Source organism: Eurosta solidaginis, chromosome 4, assembly GCF_040869045.1.
Source record: "Eurosta solidaginis isolate ZX-2024a chromosome 4, ASM4086904v1, whole genome shotgun sequence".
NCBI classification, from domain to species: Eukaryota; Metazoa; Arthropoda; class Insecta; order Diptera; family Tephritidae; genus Eurosta; species Eurosta solidaginis.
The window spans coordinates 175,371,611-175,388,011 of NC_090322.1; the positions used below are offsets into that span (position 1 = coordinate 175,371,611).

General features: G+C 33.4%; 2 protein-coding genes across 9 annotated transcripts in view; one reads left to right on the forward strand and one right to left on the reverse strand.

Annotated features, from left to right (window-relative positions):
* The window catches only part of sog (short gastrulation), a 294,848-nt gene that overhangs the window by 219,102 nt on the left and 59,345 nt on the right, over positions 1 to 16,401 (forward strand). The window lies entirely within an intron of this gene.
* LOC137250675 (uncharacterized) overlaps positions 1 to 16,401 on the reverse strand; it is a 320,882-nt gene that overhangs the window by 143,534 nt on the left and 160,947 nt on the right. The gene's annotated exons all lie outside the window — the stretch shown is intronic.

Below are 16,401 nucleotides of genomic sequence, written 5' to 3' on the forward strand. Positions count from 1 at the left end.
ATATAATAACTGGAGCAAAACTGGAGATATATTTACCAAATTTTGTATATGCCAACTTTTTCGAAATCGAACTTTTCGAAAAATTAGATAATTTATCAACAAATACCGATAAACTGCTAAAATTAAGCACATAAATTAGCGCAACTCAATGAAACTTGTAAATTCCTCTCAAAGATATACGACAATTTTTATTCCTTGCGAGATTCCTGAGTAAATAAATCAAAGATCGTTGAAAATATTATGTTGAGATCCTACCCTTTCAACCTCCTGGCGTAAATTAGCAAAACCAACGACCACAACTATGTGTTGAAACAAAAAACTGTTAAACAGATAGAGATGAGGTGTAAGGACATTCCCCCTTAATAATATGATAGATCTACAGTTGCGAACACAAAACCAGCAGTGCCAAATTTCGTCAATCATATTCTTCTTTTCATTGTATTCGATATTTTAAGAAAGAATTTTCATGAGTTTTGTAACTGAAACTATGCAAACTAATACCAAAAACGTTTTGAAAAATTGCAAAAATTCGAGAAATTTTTATGAAAATTTCGAATTATTTATTTAGAATTTTCATCATTTTTTTGAGCTTGCAGTTTTGTAGCCCGATAAAATTTAGCCTTAATATTACAAGTTATAAGTCGCTCAGAACTTCGACTATTTGTTTTCGAAGGGTCTTTGAGATTTTTAACATATAAAAAGCAAAGCTCGAAATTTTTTGCAAATGTTTTCGAAATCGATTTTGGATTAGTTTGCATCTCTGTATATACATAAAAAAGCTATATAAGTAAGATTTTGCGCTGATACTAAACTATATATATTAGACTGGGTCGATTTATTAACCGATATCGCGCCATCAATTTTTCGATAGGATTTGGGCTCAGGAAAAAAGTTCCACTACGCGTACCCAAAAAAATAATTTTCGAGCCTGCGAAATTTCATTTTTTTTGTCTTTTTTCGACTTTGATTTTTAAGGTTTTTTTTCATGACGTACTAAAAAAATTTTCATTTGATTGTAAAATTTTCATGTATACCCTGTCCGACCCAAAAATGTCCGCTAAAAACGTTGGCGCTAACAGTTTTTTGAAAAAAGCAGGCTCAAAAATTATTTTTTTGGGTATGCGTAGTGGAACTTTTTTCCTGAGCCCAAATCCTATCGAAAAATCGATGGCTCGATATCGGTTAACTTTCGTCCATACAAATCAACCCACCCTAATATATATATTTTTTGAAAGCAGGCGCGGCATCGCCCTCTTTCTTGTCTTTTCAAATGCAGTTTCTCTCAATTTAGTATAGTATTTCATATTTTACCAAAAAGTTGTATATTTTTTCCATACAAAACAGCAAACTGTAATGCTTTCTATTGACAGTTGGAGATATAATGTGCATTGCTAGTCGAATTTGAATTGCCTTATTCTAATATTAATAAAATTGTTACACTTTTACAACTATATTTTTGTTGATATTATTTATTGTTTATAATGTTATACATGAAAGTTTGTCGCAGTGAGCGAAAGTCGGAAAATGTTAAGTAACAGAAAAAATCCCATGTCAAAAAAACAATAAGCAACAGTATGCTGCTAATGATAAAGGTAGTATACAAGGCTATGTTGGTGTTGTATTTTGAAAAATGTTTGAGATACATATACCAATTTTTGAAGAATTTTTTTTTAACTAAGCAACTATTTTTCTACAATTTTGATTTTATAAAAATGTTATTGGTCACAGATGCGCCAAATTTTCATACAATTCTTTGTTTTCTCCTTTTTTTTATTTTAAAACAAAAAGTGTGCGAACTGTCTCGTAGAGATTAAAATGTTAAATAGTTTCTTACCATAGACAAAATTATAATGCTAAAAAATAAATACTCAAAAATCAAAAATATACAGTTTATAAATCATTTCGGTGAGATTTAAATACCCATATTTTCCGCCAAGTGTAGATTTATAATGCTTTTACTTACTTTAAATTACTTAAAAACACAAACCCACTAAAAAAATTTTAACAAAATATATTGTGGATATTTATGTATTTTGGATCGTCGCGCCAAAGTATAAATATAGAAAAAAAAACATAACTCAATACTGGTGCCGACGTGAATCATTATTGTGTGTGGGAAAAAACGACAGAAAAAACTCATAAATTAAAAAAAAAAGAAAATTGAAAGACTATAAGCAATTTGAAGAGCTTTATTGTCTTAAATAGACAGTAGACTGGGTTGGCCCACATACAAAAAAAATAGTTGCTAATTTCCGCCCCTAAATTTGAAGATTATGTTGAGAGGGTTTCGCAAAAATTTTTTTAAATTTTTTTTGATCCTTCGAAATACAGCCGAAACGGTTTTTTCGTTGTAACTTGATTATTTGACGTCCGATTTTTAAAATTGATATGTCATTATTTTGGCCTTGAGAAGCTTCACATTTCCGTTTAATGTCCTTTTAAGCTATGAAGTCGTTTTCACATGATTAGGTCAACTAACAAAATTTCGAAATGTGCAATTTTTCCTCCAAAAATATCATGAGTTTCAGGTCTAAGTATAATAATAATCAGGTAAAATAACAGTTGCAATAAATATTGAAAGTGCTGTAACTTCTTTGTTTATTATCACAATGCAAAAGAAAAACTACTAAGACACTGAAGAAATGCATTGTTTATCTTTAACAGCTGTTTCTCGCAATTTCTTTTTTGAGTCATAAGCCACCTTTTCATAGACTGGGTCACATATAGTACCTTTCCCCCTATCATGCGATTTCTTTAATTTGATGTTGGAGAAAATTATACTAGCTGCAGAAATTAACCGCTCTGGAACAATATTCTATAAAAGCGTGCAATTACTGATATTTGCTGATGACATTGATATTATCGGCCTAAACACCAATGTTTTAAATTTGATGCGGGAGGAAATGATACAATTTGCAAGCTACAGAACTTAACTGGACAATATTCTATAACGAAATTGAAATGATGGGCTCAAATACCCGCGTCGTAAGTTCTGCTTACTCCAAATTGGAAAAGGAAGAGGTAAAGGTGGGTTTGATGGTGAATGAGGACAAAACGAAGTATCTGCTGTCATCGCAAAGAGTCAGCGCATATGCGCCTTGGAAACCACGCTACTGTTGGCAGCCATAATTTCGAAAGACTTCGTTTATTTGGGAACCAGCATCAACACTAGCAACAACATCAGCTCTGAAATCCAGCAAAGAATCACTCTTGCCAATAAATGCTAATTTGGACTAGTTAGGCAATTGAAAAGTAAAGTCCTCTCTCGGCAAACGAAAATCATACTCTACAAGTCACATATCGTTCCCGTCCTGCTATATGATGCAGAAGCATGGACCATGACAACATCAGATGAAACGGCTCTAGGAGAGAGAATAGTTCTTGGAAAGATTTATGGACCTCTCCGCGTTGACGATGGCGAGTATCGAAGAAGATTAAACGATGAGCTGTACGAGCTATACGCAGACATCAACATAGTCCAGCAAATTAAAACGCAGCGGCTGCGCTGGCTAGGCCATGTTATGCGAATGAAAGATGACGCTCCGGCCAAAAAAATGTTTTTGTCGGAACCCGCCTATGGAAGCAGAGGTAGAGGGCGGACCCCACTCCGTTGGAAGTACCATTTGGAAAACGATGTAAACTCCTTTGGTGTGACCAATTGGCGCCGGTTGGCAGAGAGAAGGAGCGACTGGCGCGCCTTGTTGGACAGCCATAACCGTTTAAACGGTTAGGCGCCAATTAAGTAAGTAAAAAATAGTACCTTTCGTACAAATGTCTGAGCGATAAAATGTCTCTTCATTGTTCCTTTTTGGTGTGAAATGCGCGTATGACTTTTTACTGCCGATTTAGACAGGTTTAACATATAAGTTCGTTTGATATAACGCATAACAACTTTTTGTTTATTTTCTTCCATTGACTTGTTATTGGTTCAAGTGAAGGTGTTGGGTGAGCAATGTTTGTCTTTGCAGTCATAAAGTTGTTGTAGATAAGTAAGGGACCTTCTATTTCGATTCCTCGGAACTTTCAATTGATTAAAACTTTTTATGCCATACTAACTGTTAGGAAACGGGGTTAAAACGGAAATTGATAAGTACAAAGAAACTTTATGAAACATTACTATAGTATCACAATTAAATAATGCTTGACAGTAATAAGGTGAATAAAAATTCAAGTTTATTTGGAACAAAATTTTAAAAACGCAACATTGGGACAAATGAGGCGACACCTGTTTCGATTATAACATGTAAATCTTTTCAAAGTCTTTTCTACTGGGAAGGTAATTTGAAACTGCACTACTGATCTGTTTACAAACACTTTCGATCAAAGCCACGTATTTGTTGTTGTACAACTTCATTGCCTTCTAGCGCATCTATTAAACGTACTTTGTATATTAATAATTGATGGCTTGCTTTGGGTGAAAAGGTTTTTACTTCCTTTATATTAGATCGGTTGAATGTTTGTCCGATTTTCATACAAATCTTGCAATCGATTTTTAATTAACTTCTCATTGAGCTACAAACGTGAAACTTTACACATAGGTTAGGACATCGTGACAATGCAACAATAGGAAAAAAATTGGTTAGGTGGCGCACGGATCGAAATAATTAGATAAGAACTTGAAAATTTTCAACTTCTCGATGAGCTAGAGACTTGCAATTTCAAACTTAATTCAGAGGTCGATAACAGCCGATGACACGATACAAAAAGATTCGCTAGGGGGCGCGCGGGATGAGATATTTGGAAAAATTGTACGAAGCGGAGCGAATTTGAGATTGATTTTTATGTAAGTTCTCATTGAGCTACAACTGTAAAACTTCACAGATAGGATAAAACGCCGAGAAAATTTAAGAAAAGGAGAAAAAAATTACGTTGAGTGGCGCACGGATCGAAATATTTAGATAAGAACTTGAAAATTTTCAACTTCTCGATGAGCTAGAGACTTGCAATTTCAAACTTAATTCAGAGGTCGATAACAGCCGATGACACGATACAAAAAGATTCGCTAGGGGGCGCGCGGGATGAGATATTTGGAAAAATTGTACGAAGCGGAGCGAATTTGAGATTGATTTTTATGTAAGTTCTCATTGAGCTACAACTGTAAAACTTCACAGATAGGATAAAACGCCGAGAAAATTTAAGAAAAGGAGAAAAAAATTACGTTGAGTGGCGCACGGATCGAAATATTTAGATAAGAACTTTGAAATTTGGTGTTTTGAGATCGATTTTAAAGTAACTTCTCATTGAGCTATAAACATGAAACCTCAGAGACAGGTTGAGACACCACGACAAAGGAACAAAAGGAGAAAAAGATTCCGTTAGGTGGCGCACGGATTGAAAAACTTACATAATAATTTGGAAATTTGAAACCGAGTTTTAAGTAACTTCCCTATGAGCTAGAGGCTAAAAATTTAGAGCTTAATTCAGAGGTCGATGACAGCCGATGACAGAATACAAAAAGTTTCGCTAGGGGGCGCACGGACTGAGATATTTAGAAAAATCAAACGGAACGGAGGGAATTTTGAGATTCATTTTTATGTTAGTTCTCATTGGGCTAGAAGCGTAAAACTTAAGAGATAGGTTAAGACACCGAGAAAATGTAAGAAAAGGAGACAAAATTCCGTTAGATGGCGCACGGATCGAAATATTTAGATGAGAATTGGAAATTTGGAGTTTTGAAATCGATTTTTAAGTAACTTCCCATTGAGCTACAAACATGAAACTTCACAGATAGGTTAAGACGCCGTGACAAAGGAGCAAAAGGAGAAAATAAAAATAAACTTAAAATATTTTAAAAAGGAAGTACTTAAAATTTTTTTATTTTATTTTTATTGCATTGCGCTGTTTTTAGAAGCACAACAACCAACCATAAATTTTATTTGTTATGGTTAAGCGGCTAGTACCCATTGCTCAATGTATGAAAACTTTTTTATAGTTATTTATAAATTTTAATTTATTAAGGATTTGATTTGATTGATTGACGGCCGCCGTGGTGTGATGGTAGCGTGCTCCGCCTACCACACCGAAGATCCTCGGGTCACGCCCCGGGCGAAGCAACATCAAACATTTTAGAAACACGTTTTTTCAACTGGAAGACAATTTTTCTAAGCGGGCTCGCCCCTCTGCAGTGTTTTGGGAAAGCACTCCGAGTGTTTTTCTGTTACGAAAAGCTCTCAGTGAAAGCTCATCTGCCTCGCAGATGCCGTTCGTTATGCCGTTGGAATAAAACAAGTAGGTCCCGTCCCGCCAATATGTTGAAAAAAATAAGAGGAGCATGACACAAAATTGGAAGAGAAGCTCGGCCTTAAATCGCTTCGGTGGTTATCGCGCCTTACATTTATTTTATTTATTTATTTATTTTTTTTTATTATTTGATTCACGGCAGCAAACTCTAATTGCAGAGACTCCAAGCTCATCACATCACAGTTGAGGCGTTCCATATTAAAACGCAATAAAGGCACATACCATTTTTTTCGTATTCTGATAAAGTTATATCCTCCTTCCAATATCTTCAAGATAGCAACTGAAAAGTATAAACATAATTGGTCTAACCTACTAAAAATTCACATTAAAAAATTGTATTTGTGCTAAGACATTACATATTTAGATTATATTAACTAAATTTTCTCGTTGCTGTTCAGTTGTAATTATGCGTTTTGATTTGGAGCTCCTCAGTTCCTGAACGGCCAAAGCCATCACCAAAGTTATATTAAACAGTTAAAATATTCAAACAATTTACTATACATAAATAAACAAATGCAACAACATTTCAATCTGCTTATTAAAAACCAAAAATATTTTCCTTTTTGATGTTGACAAGTAATCAAATCAAACAACCAGGGCTCATCAAACACATAAAGATGTCAAAAAAATAAAGAATATGAAAAATACATACTGGCGCGTAGACACACACACAATGAACACCCACACCAACCTCAATACATGCAAATTCGCATATAATAATGCGTCTGTTTATATAAGGCACTTGTGATCATGATGATGGTCGGTCAGCAAAAAAATTCAATATAAATGCGAACAGTCAAGCAGACGGAGGAACATTCTCAAAAAAAAAATTGACTTGCGGCTTGTGGCTGACGTATAGCGGTTTGTGGCCGGTGATTAGCAGCTGGCATTTTCGCTGTTGGTGACCTCGTTCAAGTTCTGCAAAAATAAATTGCTGTCGTAAAATCTTCGTTTAATTATAAAGTATACACGAGTGTCTTCAAATGCAAATATATTTGCATACACGGCAGCGAACAGAGAATTAGCAGTGGCAATTGTTATCAATTTTCGTTAGTTGAATTCTTTTTTTTTTATTATTTTAGATATTTTACTTATTATTTAAGAAATCATAAACTTAACACTGGCTTATAATAATTGAATATTCAATTATTATGTTTTCTAAGAGAAACTGAAAAGAAGGAAAGAAACATTTACTGGCATACTGCGACGGTACCATTTCGAAAACCACCACGTAATCATCATCAGGCAATTTCGTAATGTTATTAAAGCTTTAACCGAGTTTCGAACCGCGAATCACACGGTGAAACTGCAGTTGCCTTAACCACTAGGCTATCCAGCTTCCTTGCTTAATTCAGTTTATCTCAAAAAAAAAGGTTCCGAAAAATTTTGTAAATTCGAAAAAATTTTACTAAATTTTTTGATTATTTACAATTTTACAATGATTTAACCTATTTTTTCCAAAGGGTCTAAAACATCTTCCTTCATTCCAATTCAGAAAAACAAATTTTCAATAATCAATGCGAATATCGAGACACCTAAAACTTGTAGTTTGATTGGGCTACAAAACTTCGTATTCGAAAGAATTCGGAGAACTTCAAATAAAAAGTTCGAAGTTTTGGAAAATTTTTTTCGAATTTCCGAAAACATTTTTGATATTGGTTCGCATAGTTTCATTTGAAAACATTTTAGAAATGTTCTCTAAAAATATCGAAAATAAAAAAAAAATAAGAATTTAACTGACGTAAAAAATTGTCACTGTTATTTTTCTGCGCGCTGGTGAAGATTTATTATTATACCGTTTCAAAATTTCTTTTTTTTTTTATAATTTTGCCTGGTTTTTCTTTGGCGTAAAAAGTAGACGAATAATCTTCATTCAAAGTGCTTTTCCAAAACAAAAAAGTCCGAACCACAACGAAGAAGATGCGTCTTTAACAGTAATGCAACTTGTGGTACAACGTAAGATGGTCGTTGATTGGTTGGTTGCTGTGCTGCCCGCACACCAAGTATTCGAGTCCAAGTAGCGCACGTGGTGCGTTTTGATGCACATTTCCGCTGATACTGTGTCTTGCCATTTAAGTTTGGCTAGTCGCTACTCCATTCGAACCATTTGGTGCGAACTTCCTTAAGTTCTGGCGGCATATATATGCCCCTAGCTAGAAACCTAGTGTGTGCTAGAGCTGGGTATTCACACAGGTGGTGCGATTATGTTGCTTTGCTGCTCTCCTCCTGCGGCGAGGAGAGCCGCAACTCCATTAAATGCTGATAGATTTTGGTCAACTTCCCTAGAATTGTGGAGACTATTATGCAAAGGTAAACCCACGGGAGATACCGACGTTCTAATATTTTTTCCAAAGTAGCGGAGTATCTTTTGGAAAAAAAACTGACAACTCAGTGATATCTTGCCTTCTTTAGCTGCTTATGATGCTCTTGCAAATTTGTGTGAGGCTGATTTCAGAATTAAATACGTTAAGATAGCCAAAATAAGTGATATTATTCAGCTCCTCTCTAACTTCCGGCACACTATTTTTATACCTTTCATGAAAATTAAATGGTATATTAATTTCGTCACGAAACCCAAAGTTGTAAGTCCTTAAAGGAAAATAGATAGACCCACCATTAAGTATACCGAAATAATCAAGTTGAAGAGCTGAGTTGATTTAGCCATGTCCGTCTGTCTGTTTGTATGCAAACTAGTCCCTCAATTTTTGAGATATCTTGATAAAATTTGGTGAGCGGGTGTATTTGGGTGTCCGATTAGACATTTGTCGGAACCGGCCGGATCGGATCACTATAGCATATATCCTCCATACAACCGATTTTTCAGAAAAAGAGGATTTTTGTAATATCTTACTCAATTTAACAGATTGAAGCTTCAAACATCACCATATACTTTCGTATATTGCACATATTGTTGCCTGAAAAAATTGATGAGATCGGTCATATATATAGTATATATCCCCCACAACCGATTGTTCAGATAAGAAACTTTTCGTAATTACTGCCCTATTTTAAGAGCTAGAGGCTTAAAATTTCAACGAATGCTTACGTATATAGCATATATTGTTGTCTGAAAAAATCATACAGATCGGTGGTATATATAGTATATATATGGTGGTATATATAGTATATATATATTTTTTCGCAATTTTAGCCCCATTTTAACAGCTAGAAGCTTCAAATTTCACTGAACGCTTACGTATATGGCATATATTGTTGTCTGAAAAAATCATAGAGAGCGGTTGTATATATAGTATATATCTCATACAACCGATTGTTCAGATAAGAAACTTTTCGCAATTTCTACCCCATTTTAACAGCTATAAGCTTCAAATTTCACCGATTGCTTACGTATATGGTATATATTGTTGTATCAAAAATCATAGAGATCGGTGATATATATAGTATATATATCATGGTATATATAGTATATATATATTTTTTTTACGATTTCGGCCCCATTTTAACAGATAGAAGCTTCAAATTTCACCAAGTGCTTACGTGTATAGCATATATTGATGTCTGAAAAAATCATTGAGATCGGTGGTATATATAGTATATATCTCATACAACCGATTGTTCAGATAAGAAACTTTGCGCAATTTCTGCCCCGTTTTAACAGCTAGAAGCTTCAAATTTCACCAAATGCTTACGTATATAGCATATATTGTTGTCTGAAAAACTCATAGAGATCGGTGGTATATATAATCTCATATAACCGATTGTTCAGATAAGAAACTTGCGCAATTTCTTCCACGTTTTAACAGCTAGAAGCTTCAAATTTCACCAAATGCTTTCGTATATAGCATATATTGTTGTCTGAAAAAAACATAGAGATCGGTGGTACATATATTATATACCCCATATAAACTGTATTTTTTTGCCCCTTTTTTACGGCTAGAAGCTTCAAAATCCATAACATTTCATCAAATAGTTACGTTTACGTCATATATTGTTGAAATACGTGATTCGTAGTCATAGTTTTTACACGCAGACCACAAAAAACCTGAAACTTTGCATCCTCACACAAAGTACCTACCTATTTTTTATTTTATATTTATCTTAAAAATCGTTTAGGTATGTAGATCTGTTCACTAGATATTTCTTATCTTATACATCTGATTATTCGGAGATTACGAACGGGATAAGATTATTGTTCAGCCCCATTCATGAAAGGTATGAAGTCTTCGGCATAGCCGAAGACAGTCCTATCCTTACTTGTTATTTCTGTAATTTTGTCACATCAATCACTCTGTCACATACATACGTCACACGCAAATTACGCATCACCACTCAAAAAGACTAATTTAGAACAAAAACTTCAAATACAGTCTAATGTAACACAAAAATAAAATGTATTGTAACAACAATTGTTGAATATATTTACAAAAGTCTACTTTTTTGTGACGCTCATTCAATATTGACCTCTAGTTGGCACATACCAGACACATTCATAAATTAGTGGATATATTAATATTTTTTCGCCGCCTTTTCTTTGCCATTTTTTAAGAGGCGTTAACTAAAACATCATGCCACCACGCGCCACACAAACATCATGAACATTATAATCAAAACGAAAAAAATATATGTATATACATATGTACATATGTATATACAAAAATTTGTATCTGCAATTTAACAACAGCATATCCACGCCCCAATTTAAATAGCAAGACATGAAACAAAAAAAAAACAATTCAGCAATCGCATAAAAAGTCACCAACGCGTGAATGCAACAATTATTTTCTTTGTAATTTGCTGCAGTCACATTGACTGCCCCGATCTATATCGCAGAGAGCAAAAAAAACAACAACCTAGTAAAAAACCTAATTGTATTGTCAGCAACAATAAAGTGAACTTTTGCACGACTAAATACATATCAGTTGTTGTAATGAAAACGCGACTATTGGACAAAGCGAAGCGTGCGCGATCAATCGTGTTGGAGGGTAAGCTTGAGATCGAGCGCGAGCTGCTGTTAGGCGCCAGAAGTCAATGCTTATATCTTGCTATACCCAGCTGCTAGTTATGAAGATAATTGATTTTTCACAAATTATGGTACAAAGTTCAAAATAATACACGCGTCATATGAGCGCAGCGACTGAGATTGAGCAAGGCAAGCAGTAAATTAGTTTTCGCTTGTTATGCAAGTAGTAAGCATTTGGTCAAAGATGACTTGATACGAAACTCCAATTTTTTGCGCTCTCACGAGGGATTTATCTCAAATTTGTGCTGTCAACAATCACAGATAAATCCCTCGCGCCAGCTGAAGCGGGTGCCAGAACAAAAAATGTGCCAACTAAAACGAAAAACGGGCCAAAAATTTTGGTAAACTTTAGTTTAACCTACAACTGTAGAATAGCGTTCAAAAATTATGGGGAAAAGGATAAAAATACTTGCTTTATTGTAAATATTATTAGTTCGAAGGCGGAGGGTAAATATTATTTCCCATTCAAAAGTTATCACTAAAAACAGGTTTTGTAAATATGAAGACCCGGTGCAACCAGTCCATTTTGATCACAGAACCTGGAACGTCAGACATGTAGGATAAGCCCTATCCATTAAATGATGTTAACTATTATATCATAGGTCCGATTTACTGAAATTTCGAAAGAATATATGGTTTTCTCTGTGAGTTAAATGCGTTACAATATTTGACTAATTAATTTAATCAAAATGAAAATTTTACTTAGTTTTATTTATATCTAACACTAACTAGTCGTATTATTGTAAAATAAGTTTAAAGAAATGAATATTTTACGACTATCATTTTATTAAATTATTGAAGCTATAATCGCCGAAATGTACGTCAAAAATCCCCATATTCAGATCTATTTATTTTTGTTTGGAGTGGCATCATTGACAAAAATGTGCATTTTGACAGCGCTCTCTTGAAACAAAGAGTTGCAAATCCATTCATCTATGCATTTGGTACACAAATTCTATGCTGAAATTTGTTTCGCTATTCTTTATGTCAGGCATGCTTAACCAACGAACCGATATCATTTCGTTACGATAATTAACGTTAATAAACGAAACAAAGTCATTTCGTTTCGTTTATTAACGTTAAAAACGTCAAATTAACGAAATGATTTCGTTTCGTTTTCTGCCATATCAAAACGGAATCAAATCGTTTATGTTCATTATTAATTTCAAACTATGCTGGCAAAGCTGATTGATGGCGGAGTCATTAAAGGTGAAAGCAATAGCCAAGCTGATTGCAACTTTTCTCATGAATTTTGACAGTACGAACATTTCTCAGAGTGTTTTTGACATTACCACCAACGAATTACACAAACAAATTATATGGAGTTTGTGTGTGTATGTGCGCTCGTTGTTACCACCTTACGGCTTCACCATGGCTATAGCATTGCCAGCACAATTCAAACATAAAGTATCACGTTTTTGTTAAAGTTTTTAACGTTAACGAAAGCTTTTCGTTTCGGTTAAAAACGAGATACAATTTATCTTGATAATTTCTTTATCGATAGTATTTCGAAGTGTTTCAACGGAAACGGTGGAAATTTTTTGATAAACGATTAGCTTAACGTTAAGGTGCATCCCTGCTTTATGTACACACATATCCCCATAAAAATGCTACGTTTCTGCTCGAAGCCCCTCTGACGTTATGTAACACTAGGTCGTACTACTCAGAAAGTCTTTAGATTAGATTTAATTAAATTTATATATGGGGAATTCTTTGTCAAATCAGCCACCCCCCTGCCCATTCCAATGTTGGAGAAACATTTTTTAAGCACACGAAATAATTCGCCAAGAGTGTAGTTTTTTATGCCGTTAGGTGTTTTTTAGAAATAAATTTTTTAACCTGAAAAAAACTGTCTATAATGAGGCATCTCGCAAAAAGTGCAATTTTTTAGTCAAAAATAATCGAAACAAATTATAATTCCTCAATAACAATGACCAAATTACTTATTAGAAATATTATGGGGGTCGCTAAACAAGAATCTGATGTCAAATTTCAAATTCAAGATGGGGATCCAAGATGGCGGACAGTATTTTTCCTACTGTTGACCCATTTCTTCTAAATTCTGTATGCTGGGCGCCATCTTGAATTTTAAATTTGACAACGGATTATTGTTTACCGACCCCCACAATATTTCTAATAATTAATTTGGTCATTATTATTGAGGAATTATATTTTTGCGAAAATTTTTGACTAAAAAATGCAACTTTTTTGCGAGATGCCTCATTTTAGGTTAAAAAACTTTATTTTTAAAGAACACCTAACGGCATAAAAAACTACACTTCTTGAAGAATTTTTTCGTGTGCTCAAAAAAATTTGATTTCACCAAAATTGAAATGGGTAGGGGGGTGGCTGATTTGACAAAGAATTCTCCATATATGTAATTTAATATAATTTTAAAACCGTTTTTTCATTAATGGCAACACCACTGTGGACAGGATGTCAAATAATCTCACCCACTTTAAGCGAAATTAGTATTTACTGGAATCGGCACAAGAAAATTACTAGCCTCCAAACATGAGGAGATTGCAAGATAAACATTTTTTTCCACAAGATTTCGCCAATCGTATCAGAAAAGAGATGCCAAAAATTACTTTAAAATATACTTATTTAAATAATTTTTTAGTAAAGAAATCTCAATTGTATCATAATTTAACGTCTTAAGGCTTTTGTTTGAAGCTCAGTGTTGCAATACCACTACATATATGTTATTAAAACTAATTGATAAAATAGTGGCAACCCTATACGAAAGTATGTGCTAAATAATACCACTATTGTTGAAAACTCTACATTGGTGGTTTTTGATTTACTTATTGATAAAATTAATTTTATCAAGTCTTTTATTTTCAAACAAGCGGCAGCTCCTTTTAATAAAAATATTCGCAGTAGTTTAATTTTTAAAATAGATGGCTGCACTTGAGAAAAATTTTTGCAAAATGAAATCATGCAGTAATATGGAAGTGCAAGCCGTAATAGCATTTTATTTCCAATTTTAATATAGTGATAAATTTCACCACGTTTGGCACCCTTTCTAAACACATTTTTATAGATTTAAACATTTTAAATTTATGGAATTCGAAAGCAAATATTTCATAAGTCATATTTCGTGTTCCTCTTCAGCCAGCTCTTTTAGAAAAGTTGTATTTACTGGAAGTGAAGTCCGTCTATATTTATGTATATGTGTATAATACCCATATTGCAGCATTCGAAAACAACTTTTTACCATCCGTGACTTATTTTTTTAAGTATGGCTACATCAAATTTTATTCACGTTTAATCAACCTTTTTTAAACTTATATTTTTTGCATTTATTTAATGGTCAATCCACTCTTCGTAATGATTTTACTCACTTTAAAAATATCTGGCAATTATGTTAAAAATATTATTTTTATATTACGTCTTCGGTTATGTCTTGTCACAATAATTTTAATATTCCAATAAAATTTGTTACGATATTCAAATATCTTTTTTCAAACAGATGGCCCTTATACCTTTACACTTATCAGTTTTATCGAAACCACTGCAACATTTTGTCAACGCTTTCGAATCTTTAACAAAAAAGATAGCTAAATTTTCAGCACTCATTATTAAAATGTGTGGCAACTCTGATTTAATTTATTTTAAATTTATTAAAAATCATACAAACAGACAAAATTGGTTAATTCGTTGTAGTTCTATAAATAGAACGAAAACAGCAACAAAACCAAAGTTTCTTTGAAAACCGCCGTACCAAGCATAGCTTTAACACATAATTGCATACGAAGTATGCAATGTGTAAAAGATTAAAATATGCAAAAAGAAGGCAATTGGGAAAGACTTCACAACAGGCATGACGTAGCTGAATGCGTTTACAACCATTTCAACTATCGTAGGGGTGCGAGTTCGACTCCCACTCCCGGGAGAAAAGGCTTTGAAGAGATTTACAAGGTATAATCGAAACAGCTGTCGCCTTGTCCGTCCTGATGTCACGTTGTTTAAATTTTTCCCAAATTATTAAATAAATTATAAAATTAAAAAAAAAAAAAAAATTGCTTCAAATAAATGTTTTCATACATTTAAAAAAAAAAAGCAATATGGGCAATCCCCGATTATTAAAAATCATTTATTTTCAAAGTTACACCCTAGAGCTTAAATTTGTTTGGCGCCATGTTTTTAATATTTTAATCATCTATCTCACTAGATTAAAGAAAATGTTTACAAAAGGTGGCAACTTTCTTCGAAAAAATTGTATTAGTTTTTTGTACTTACTAATTTTATCGGAATCCTTTTAAAATTTGTTCGGTTTAATAATACGAAGCACGCCATCGAACTTTCTCCAAAAATTATATCAAACTCCACAAGTGGGTATATAAAAAATGTTTAGTGCCAACTCGACCTCTTGAAGGTATTTTTACTTGTTAATTCTACACCATAAGCTTGTCTTATTGGCACGACGCGTCATTTTTGCGCAGCGTAAACGCGTGCACATGCGCACACACCGCCTTAACTCCACGCCCGACAACATGCAAAGACAACAATATATAAAAAACAAACAGAAAAATATCGTGAATTGTGAAAAAATTAAAAAATTAAAGCGCAACAAATTCGAGGTGTGGAATTTGTCAACCACAAATTGGCAAATCAAAGAAGAAACAAAAGCAAAAACGAAATTGATTTAAAAGTTAATTAGCGGCTATAATAAATGCTAAGTGAGACATACTAAATTTACTAGACATATGTATGTACATATATTCATATGTGTACTATGAGTGAACATATTAAATCAAATTTGGAACTTAAGCTCGACTTGAGCAAAAATTTAGTAGCAGCAAAAATAATAAAATATTTTGAAAATAATAAAAAAAAAATTGCCTAATTTTACTGCAATTGATTTGTGTATTGAATTTATGTAAGATTAGCTATAAGTTTCTTCTTTAAATTTTTACTTTATATTCTAATTTCTAACGTTTTATGTAAGGCGTGTGTATACCCTGAAGGGAAGTCAGTAACATTGATACAAATTTCTGGTTCGGAACTATGTAGATCTAAAATGCCAAACACAAGTACTAGTTCGTTAGTAGCTAGATTTCCTCCAGTTAAAAAATCGACAGTTTGGATTTTTATATTTCATATTTAACATAAATTTGAGAAATAGGCCACCAACAAAGAAAATCTAAGAACTTGAAGGAGCTTCGACTATGAGT